The sequence below is a fragment of the Meriones unguiculatus genome, chromosome 2 (genome assembly GCF_030254825.1).
Source record: "Meriones unguiculatus strain TT.TT164.6M chromosome 2, Bangor_MerUng_6.1, whole genome shotgun sequence".
Classification (NCBI taxonomy): domain Eukaryota; kingdom Metazoa; phylum Chordata; class Mammalia; order Rodentia; family Muridae; genus Meriones; species Meriones unguiculatus.
This window is the reverse complement of record NC_083350.1, coordinates 154925751-154936031: the sequence shown is the minus strand read 5'-3', so window position 1 is coordinate 154936031 and position 10281 is coordinate 154925751. Positions and strand designations below refer to the sequence as shown.

General features: G+C 35.5%; 1 pseudogene; it reads right to left on the bottom strand.

Annotated features, from left to right (window-relative positions):
- Positions 1 to 2121: 2121 nt before the first annotated feature.
- Positions 2122 to 9172, bottom strand: LOC110540096 (mitochondrial fission regulator 1-like; annotated as a pseudogene).
- Between the last annotated feature and the right edge of the window lie 1109 nt (positions 9173 to 10281).

The following is a 10281-nucleotide window of genomic DNA, read 5'->3' as shown; positions in this document are numbered from 1 at the left end:
CAAAGTGAGACTCCACAGCTTTATTTTCTTCGGCTGTTAAAATTTTAGTTAAAAGATTATGATTCATGAGCAGCGTCATTGCCATGCTATTTGCACTAAAATTCTGATGGGAAAATGTATTAGATACTTTATTAACTTTAATAGATGTGATCAGCCTGTTGAGGCAAACACTACAATGATTCCTGGAATAAAAATTATAGCAATGCCAGTCATAATCTAGGATTAAAATTATTTTTATTTAACCATTCTTTCTGTTTAGGATTAAAGAAATGTACATGAAATACAGAACAGTATTTCTGATCTTTCAACATGGTGTCTGGATGCATAAGAGAAAGACTTCTATGATCATTTAATATTAGACAGATTAGTCAAATTCTTTTTCATGTAAAAACTTGGGTTGATACTGCTGTTTGCCAAACTCTGAGTTAAGCAAGGTATCCAAAATTTAGGATTAGGTTGTCAATCTCAGGATAATCAGAAATGTCCAATCATATCTGACACTCAGGATATCATGGGCCCCAGACTAGCATAGTCCAGAGCAAGGGACCTATCTATGAGCTGTCTGTGATATAAAATAGCTGAGAATAAAATAGCTAAGAGATCTTTCCACCTGGTTGCACATAGTTGCTGTAAAACTAGAAACCAGCCTGACCGTCAGTTTCTTACTAAAATGTGACGTGACTCCTGTAACACATGTAAATTATCCTTGCACATTAATACTGTGTCATCAAATCCACAGAGCAAGAGACATGGTCCTTGCTTCCTTTCCTCTCAGCATAAACCAGAATCTCCTTATCTCCTGTACTGAGAAACAAGTAAGTTTCATTATTATCATTTGATATTACCAAATCTCCTTTCATGCCATGCAGGCTCTCTCTCTCTCTCTCTCTCTCTCTCTCTCTCTCTTCAAAAACTTGCTTTATTTTGAAAAGAATCTTTTATATATTGGAACACTAGACACATTCAATACTCTTATAAATTTCTTGGGTCAAAATATGTGGTCAGGTAAATTTTTTGAATCTCAAAAAAAAAAAAAACAGCTTTCAAACCATATAAAACATTTAGAAACAGTGCACACAAACAACATACCATAATTTAAACTGAATAAACTGTGAAAAAAATAGCTCCATTTTTGTTAAAATTCAGAATAAATTTTTCAATAATTTAATATATCTATCTACATTTTCCATCTCTTAATTTTTCTGTGAAGAACCGCTAGTCTGTAGATTTAAATAATCCAAATATTTATTCATGGTAATATATTCTGATATTAAAATAGTTCAGTTTTTCAGAAACCTAACAATCCTGAAAACTTATGAAGTACTTTAAATTATAACAAGTCCTTCCAAGACCTAGGAAATAAAGGCAGTTTTCTACTTTCAATAACACCTAAAGTTTATCTACATAATGCAATTCATTGGCTGACCAATGATAAATAGCATGAAGAAAATTTATTCACCTAAAAGGTAATGTTTTGTTATAAAAACTATTTTGACTGATATTTTAAAAATTATATATTCAAAATTATATATTCAATTATGGCGAGATCACCTTCCTGGTCCTCACTTCCCTCTTACAGAAAGGAATACAGAGACTCAGCAGTCAACATCTAATGCTGCTCTAGTAAACTCAGCTCCAGGAAAAGAAAAACAGTGAGAACATATGAGAGTCTTGCTTGAGGCCTTCCCCGCTCGTACTGTTCTCTGATAACCGGGTATACCAGCTGTTCCTTTGCTGACAGGGAACCCTCAATGAAGAGGAAGAAGAATACAGTGTCCTCACTGACGCCATTCATTATGAGATTTTACATAGTCTGTTATATCCAAATGTGTGCACATGTTTCATTTGCACAGATACTAGTGTTAAGGACAAAATGCATGTAGCAAACAAATAGGCTAGAAGATGAACCGTTGCTACCTATTAAAAGCGTGTCATCATACATTTGTGCTCAGGAGAGTTCCAGAATGGACTGTAAGAGCCAAACCAACTTTTGGTGCTTTCTCTACTTCTCACTCCTCTAATTATCCTAAGAAAGAGACCAATGAATACTCATGATGCCTATTAGCCAAAAGCAGCTCTGTAGCCAACAGGTGAACCAGGTGTCTCTGAACTCATTGTCCATTAAGAGTTAGGAAAATTTTCAATTAAAGCCTTCCTGTAGACTTTAATATATTTGGGCCAAACAGAACCAGCTCTGAGGTGGTCTCTAACTCTGTATTTGGAATTCCTTTTTCAACCTCATCATACTGACAAGCAATTTTCTTTTCCAGAACCTTTGCTATGATGGCAGCAGGGTCAGTAGTATCTACTGGCCTAGTCTTTACACCTTTCTCTGATCTCTTGACTGACTGTACCTTCACACTGGACATATCTTTAAGGATCTCTAGTATATTTGGCATGTCAGGCTTTTTTGGGGTGGCTAAGAGCCACCCAAACTCTCTCCAGCACTGAGTGTTTGCTCTCTTCCCTCTTTAATCAGATAAAGAGCAGACATACTTTGGTGGATCAGAGGGGGAAAGGTAGTGAAAGGGGATTGTGGGAGTGGAAGAGAAGGTGGTAGTGCTACAATAAAAGATGTGGAACCAGGAGTGACACCCATTAAAAATTTTAACTATATACCATATTCATTTATTATCAATCCACAGGATAATTTGATTGCTACATGAGCTCATAAAAGTTTCTTTTTTCACCTTTACAAAATTAAAAAAAAAATGTGCCACAAGGATGTAATAACAACTGCTGATAAACAAGAAAAGGAATCTTAAAATTATAAATTTGCTGTAGAAAAGATAAAAAACAATTCTATTTTATTTAGAATTTTACCTTGAATAAAATATTCCCCTGTATAAAAAATAAAAAAGCTTGCTCTGGTTAGAAAAAAAAAAAAAAAAGATGTGGAAGAACCTAAGCAACCTGCCCCGGGACTCTGTTGTTGCTGCAGGGTCACAATCTTGGCAATCTGACCTCGAAGGGTGACAAGCTCGTTCTCAAGTGCAGGAGATCTTCTGCAAGGCCTCCTCACTGGCGAGTGCTGTCCTTGGAAGAGGCTTCTCTTATCACAAGTTTGGTGAGGAAATGTGCCTGCTGTGGGGCTTCTCAAGGCAAGGTATGTCATCATCAAGGGGAGGCTTGGACCTGATATCCTCCTTGCGTCTTTTTGTACTCTCCTCCTGTGGCTACCCATGCATCATCAGTAAAAGATACCACTACCTCCACTCCTGGGTGGGTGGAATGCCTTTCGGCTGCATGGCTGGTAAGCGGAAACAGAACTCTTGGGTATTGAATCAGGGGTAAGCTGGTTCCAATTTTCCTTGCAATACTTCGATATGAATCATATGGTTTTCCAGACCAAAGTACCGACTGCATGCTGACCCCACCTCCATGACACATCATTCTCATCAGGCACCTAATGCACCACAGCACTGTGATTGTTGAGTCTTCTCAAATTTCAGGTCAGGTCCTTTGGGCATCCATAGTAGTGCAAGGTCCAGAGAGCACACTCTGGTATCTCAGCCCTCACTGTCCTCAGCTGCTGAGCTTCTTCCGAAGGCTTATTTATGTATTTTATGTAAATGAATCTCCATCTGCATGTATACCTGCATGTCAGAAGAGGGCATCAGATACCAGAAGAGATGGTTGTGAGCCACCATATGGTTCCTTGGAAGGAATTGAGCTAAGGACCTCTAGACGAGGAGACAGTGCTTTTAACCCCTAAGCCATCTCTCCAGGCCCTGCAGGTTCTCAAATGAGTATGTTAACCATGGGCCACTAACATCACAAATAACTAATATTTTACATATTTGAAATGGATAAAAAAGTCATTTTCCTTTGATAGAACAGGACATTAAACAAAAAAGGGAACTTAGAGAAAAAATTAATAGCAGTTTAGTGCAATCAGTTTAACCCGAATAGGGAAACAAAAGGTATACCTAATAGCTCAACTTCATAGCGATACTAGAGAACCACACAAGATACCTTCTTTTGATCACAGTTTTATAGAGGAATTTTAATCCAACAGCATGGCTGCTCCTGCAAGGGATCACATGCAAAAACTGTGTAGGTCTACGTGATCTGGCTAGAATGCAGATGTCCTGAATACACACCTTTAATCCCAAACAATGTAGGTAAGGTCAGTTTGTAGAAAGAAGTATATTTAAAAGTGATGTGTAATTGAGAGGCAAGAAAAGTGATGAATCAGAGAAAGATTTGACAAAATAGGATTTGCTCAACTCTACGAAAAACAGAGTGTCAAGAAAGACACCTTAAGAGAGAGCAGCATAGAGGAAAGGAGAGAGAAAGTGGTTTTACTGGGAGAGTTTTATAGAGACATGTTAAAGAGAGAAGAAGCTAGACAGAGTGAAGACAGAATGAGCCAGAGATGAAAAGGAGCCCTAAGACTGGAAAATACCCTAAAGTTGGTTTGAGGACAAGCAGAATAATTCAGTCAGAATCTGAGCGAAGCCAATTTGAACCAGTCAGCTTGGGGAGAATTTTGAACCAGAATAGCTGACTTGAACCACTCAGCCAGAGTTCAGAAAGAGCTGGAAAGTGTTAGCTTATTTCATGGTAAGCCTCTAAGAGGACAATTACTTCAGGCAAGTAAATGCAACTTTTAAATAATTTCAGTTTTATTCTCTGACTGCCCAGCATGCTCTAGGGGATGTGTTTCTCTAAATCCCTAGCATTCAAAGATACATGGACTTAGGAAATTGCATAGAGAACTTCGGGAAAGTTTACCTAACGGTATGCACTTTAGATTTGGGCACACAACATATTCTTTGATATGTCCTTGAACAAAAATATCAAGACCTTCTATCCTTTCCCCCAGGGTTGCTTTGCTTGGCACTCAGTACTAATGTGACTTGATGTGCTGGAGTGGGTTGGAGGGATCCCTTTTCTGAGGAGTAGGGGAGGGGGAGTATGGGGAAGAGGGAGGAAGGGTGGGGCCAAGAGGAGAGAAAGGAGGGACTACGATCGATGTAAAGTGAATAAATAAAATAAAATAATAATTTAAAAGAAAAAATATCAAGACCATGTTCTAGAGAAACAAATTCAAACATTGAATGCAACAGACAAAAAAAAAAAAAAATGAAAACAATGCAAAATTCATGATCAACAAGGGAGTCCTTTGTTTTTGGTTGAAAGATGAAAGCCATAGATCTTTTCCGATATGAAAGACTTTAATTTTTCTCACCAAACCAGTAACATAAAGAAAAGATAATATTTATAAATACATCATTCTAGATAAAAGTTTTAACACAAAAAAACATCAAAATTCCAAAAATAATATGTAGTTAACCAAAACTATATGTATTTTGGGGGCTTTTTAAATTGTATTTTTATAAAATATAAAATATACAATAAATTTTCATCACATTATTTACTTCCTCAACTCATATATATTTAACTACATTACCTCTAAATTCTTATGAAGTATTAAACCATCATAATCTAGAGGTTTTTTTTAATTTAAAATCAAAACAGTGTAATAGAACTAAATAAAATATGCATTTCCATTACTTGGGAAATCACTTTTTTTCTGTATTCAATGTATAATTCTTTTACTGCCTCTAAGAGCCACTTAAGTCCATAATTGTCTCATTTGGGATCAGCATGCTTACCCTTTAAAAGGTTTTCCTTCAAAGTGTCCAAAATGTTCTTCTACAAAAAGAGCTGTTTGCAGCTCTGGGGAAATGTGATGAACCCTCCTTAAGCAGGGAGAGATCACATCTCAGCTCAGTCCAAAGGCTGCTTACTATGCCAGGCTTTGAGAGATGAGACAATGGAGGAGAGGCGAAATTGAAATGGGAGCTATCATTTCATCTTTCAAATCTGTGTCTCAGATGTCTTAGACAGAAACTGTTAACTGAAAGTTTATTCCAGGAAGATAAACAATGACATAATTAAAAGATGTCTTTCATCCATAAATCAGTGATTGATAATGATATTAAAATCAAATTATTCTTTGTAATCTTAAGTATTGCTTTTGTTGCTCAGCGATATTTGAAATGTTAACTACAGCTCTAGGGAAAGTTAGTTTAACTTTTTTTCTCAAGGAATTTCAAACAATTATTTTTTTTTTAAAGATGGTTAGTCAACTGTGTTAGTAAATAAAATTAGACAATTATTTTCTGTTTTCATTTATCACTCAAGTTATATACTGATTCTGTGCTATTAACGTATATTTTGAAGCATTCTAATATTACACTGAATATGTTTTTAAAACAAAAAAAATAGCATGTGTTTGCTTTAATGATAGGAAACTTTGTTTTCTGTACACTTTACAGTGGATGGAATAAATGGTTTATGTGCAAGTGATATCTTTCCTTGTGACTCAGTTGACACTCATCCCTAATTTTATAGAGGAGTGTTCTATGAAAGACACATGGATCTCACTGGAATGAGAAAATAGAATAAATTTTGTGGGTGGACAAGGGGCAGCTTGGGATGGAATCAGGAAGGACTATGAGAACAGAAACGAGATAGAAAGAGATAGTATGGGAAAAGGAGGCAGGAATTTAGGGCATATTTAGGGGTTGTTGTGGGAACTCAGTACAGTGGAAAATTCCTGTAACATGAGGGTGATTCTTGTGAAAACTCCTAGTAGTGGAGCACATGGACTCTAAACTGTCCATCTTGGTAGCCAGGCAAGGGTTCTAGTGGTGAGATTGGGCTGCACTCAGTCAAGTTGCTGTATGGCCAAGGGGTCCCATGGAGGTCCCCAAACAGCCCAGGCTGATGCTAGAAGAGTCTGTATTATAAGTGAGCACTCTGTCTCTCAACTGCTTGAAGTAGAATAGACTTCCAAAAAAAATATCAATGAAACAGCCTGCTACAGCTTGGGCCATGGGTTCATAGGTTATGAAAGCAGATAGGACTAATCTGAATGCTTTAGAAGTGGGAAACTGAGTCATGTACTTACTTAATCCTCCTTGAAATAAAATTATATATATATATATATATATATATATATATATATATATATACCTTCAAAATATAAATTTTATGAACAATGCTTTCCAAAAGTTTCCACTATATTTATTTAAATAAATCATTGTGTTTTCTACTTTGAAATACATTAGTATGAAATTGGAAATGCATTTCATAACACTTGATTTTATTCCTTTATTATCTCATTTTGTGTTTTCATACTTCATGAGTCAGTCCTACTTATTCTTCATGATTTCCAGGGCTTTATTAATACACTATAGCTAGTGTTCTTTTTCAACAAGCAAAATGTTAAATGTAGTTATCAGGAACAATCTTACCCCATTAGGAACTTAATACCAAGACATAAGAAATATGAGTAGAGTCTTTCAGAGCTCCCCTGTGGAATACTCCTGTCCTGTTCCTTGTCTTCTCCTACCTCCGATGTCTATCCTGTTTACCTTTCTGAGTGAGGTTTTAGCCTCTTTCCTAGGATCCTCTTTGTTGTTTAACTTCTTTAGGGCTATATATTTTAGTATGTTTATCCTATATTATGTGGCTAATATCCACTTATAAGGGAGCATATACCATATGGGTCTTTCTCCTCCTGGATTACACTCAGGATGATCTTTTCTTGATCCCACCATTTGCCTGCAAATGTTGAAATATCCTTGTTTTTAATAGCTGAGTGATATTCCATTGTGTAAATTTACCACAATTTCTGTATCCATTCCTCCATGAGAAACATCTATGTTGTTTCCAGATTCTGGCTGTGAGCATACTTGAGCAAATGTCCTATTTGAATGGTAGGGCATCTTTTGGGTATATGCCTAGGAGTGGTATAGCTGGATCTTGAGGTAGCACTATTACAAATTTTCTGAGAAAGCACCAGATCAATTTCCGAAGTGGTCGTACAAGGTTACATTCCCACCAACAATGGAAGAGGGTTCCCCACCAGGTATCGAAGTTGATGCTGAGATTTATAGCCAAACATTGGGCAGAGTGCCAGAAACCTTATGGAAGAAGAGGGAGATAGAAAGAGGAGACAGGAACTCCACCAGAAGACCAAAGGAGCCAAAAAACCTGGGCCCAGGGAGGCCTGCAGAGACTGATACTTCAACCAATAACCATGCATGGAAAGGACCTAGACCCCCTTTTCAGAGGAAACCCACAGGTAGCTCAAGTGGGTTCTCTAGTAAAAGGGGTAGGGGCTGTCTCAGACATGAAATCAGTGGCCAGCTGTTTGATCACTTCCTCCTGGGGGTAAAGGGGTGCAGCCTTACCAGGCCACAGAGGAAGATGATGCAGCCAGCTTTGATGAGACTTGATAGGCTAGGGTCAGATAGAATGTGGGAAGGTCCTCCGCTATCAGGGGACTAGGGAAATGGCATATGGGGAGAAGAGAGAGGGTGGGAGGGACTAGCAGGAGACGACAGTGAAGACTACACCAGGCATACAAAGTGAATAAGTTATAATAAATAAATATTAAAGCTTTATAAAAAGAAAAAACATAAAATAATATATTGAGTCACCATAACACATGCAAAATTAATGAAATGTGTATTTTATTTATTTTTTTTTACTATAAAGAATGGTTCTTTATTCTGATTTTTAAAGCATTATATAAAAACATTGGAAAAAATCGAAAATTCAAAATAAACAACATACACATCAACAATGAAAAAAAAGAAATGTGTATTTTAAAAGAGATTTTTTTCATAATATCTAGAATATTTAATGGTAGTTGTTTTGACACTTACTTTAATGGGACTACATTTCAGATAATTAGTGGATAACAATGATTTATTTTTCTTTTTTGATCAATTTTATTACAGTTCTGTATTTTATTTTATCAATACTATTGTAAAAGTAATGTACTGAAAATTTCTTAGCATTATTGGTTAAGCCTAAATGCTATCAATTTGGAAAAGAACCTTCCAGCATTTAACCATATAAACATACTTTATGAAGAGAGAGTTAAATGGAAAAAAAAATCAGCCTCTTTCTCTGGCTTAAGGCTGTGCACAGAGAGCTTACATGATATTGAAATAAGAGAAGCTCTTATGATATATGTACAATACTCACAGTGAAATGTATTGCTCAGTAAATTATTTCAGTCTCATAAAAATTAAAGCTTGTAAAATATATTTTGAAAATGATTTATATGATTTAAAGATTTGCAACTACCTGAGTATGGATGAATTCGAAGTAAAACCATACAGAAAATAATTTCACTTTTAACCATGCACCTTATTATGAAGTTTAATTTTAATTCATAAGCAGTAGATGCTTCTAAGTGTGTTGAATTCAGTATTAAGCCATAAATCATATTGCAGATGTAAAATGGTATTTTTCACAATAAGTCATAATTTATATGTAGATTTATTTCTTCATAAATGGAGTGCCTAAATTATTAGGCATAATTTCTATATTGTCTGCAATTGTATTATTAAATTTTAACTTTATATAGTTCTACTTTATGGTTAGAATAAAATACAATCATGTCATGCCATAGGGAAAATTAAACTTTAGATATCGTTTAAGGTGTATTTCAGAAAGGACTGAATTGCATACCCACATAAAATCACAGTTCTATCTATATTCATATTACAGTATAAATCTCTTTTCTGTTTACATCAATTTACCATTAAAAGTAGATGTTACCATACCCAATTAGATTATAACTACTGATTTCTTTTTATGATACAAAGATTCAAAAAGCAACAATCACTATTCCTTGAACAAGCAATGTTTTTTATATTAAGTGATTTTTGCATATTGCACAATTAGCATAACTTTAGTTAACTGCCTCAAAAGGACTTCAGCTTAGCGTCTGTTCCCCAAGAATAATACTGAATTCTCATCTAAAGTTATGTATTTTAAACTTTAGAATCTGTAGTTTTGAAAACAAATGAATTTAAACCAAACTAAATAAATTAGTAACTGACATCACTTTCTTCAAGAAGTCCATTTCTGTCTACACTTCTGAGTTCCCCATCATATCTTTTCAGCATTAGGGAAATATTGACAAATTTTATTCAGCATGAAATTGTTTATTCATTTGCTTTTGAAGAAAACATTTCTACCTCCCTTTTTTGCTTCTCAGTTCTGTGTGCCATTTCTGTCATCAAAGGGATGGAATACCGCATATGAGATTTTTGCTTCTTATTTTCTGCTTCTGAATAAGACAACTAAAAGAATCAAAGATTGCACCAACCTTAAACCAGAAAATTAGAATTTCTAATATTGTAACAGCTCTGTCTTTGGACTTCCTCCTGCCACAGTCATAGGTTCTGAAGAGTACAGCAGAATCATCTTTGATATGAATCAGTTTATCTCCCACTGCAGAGAAAG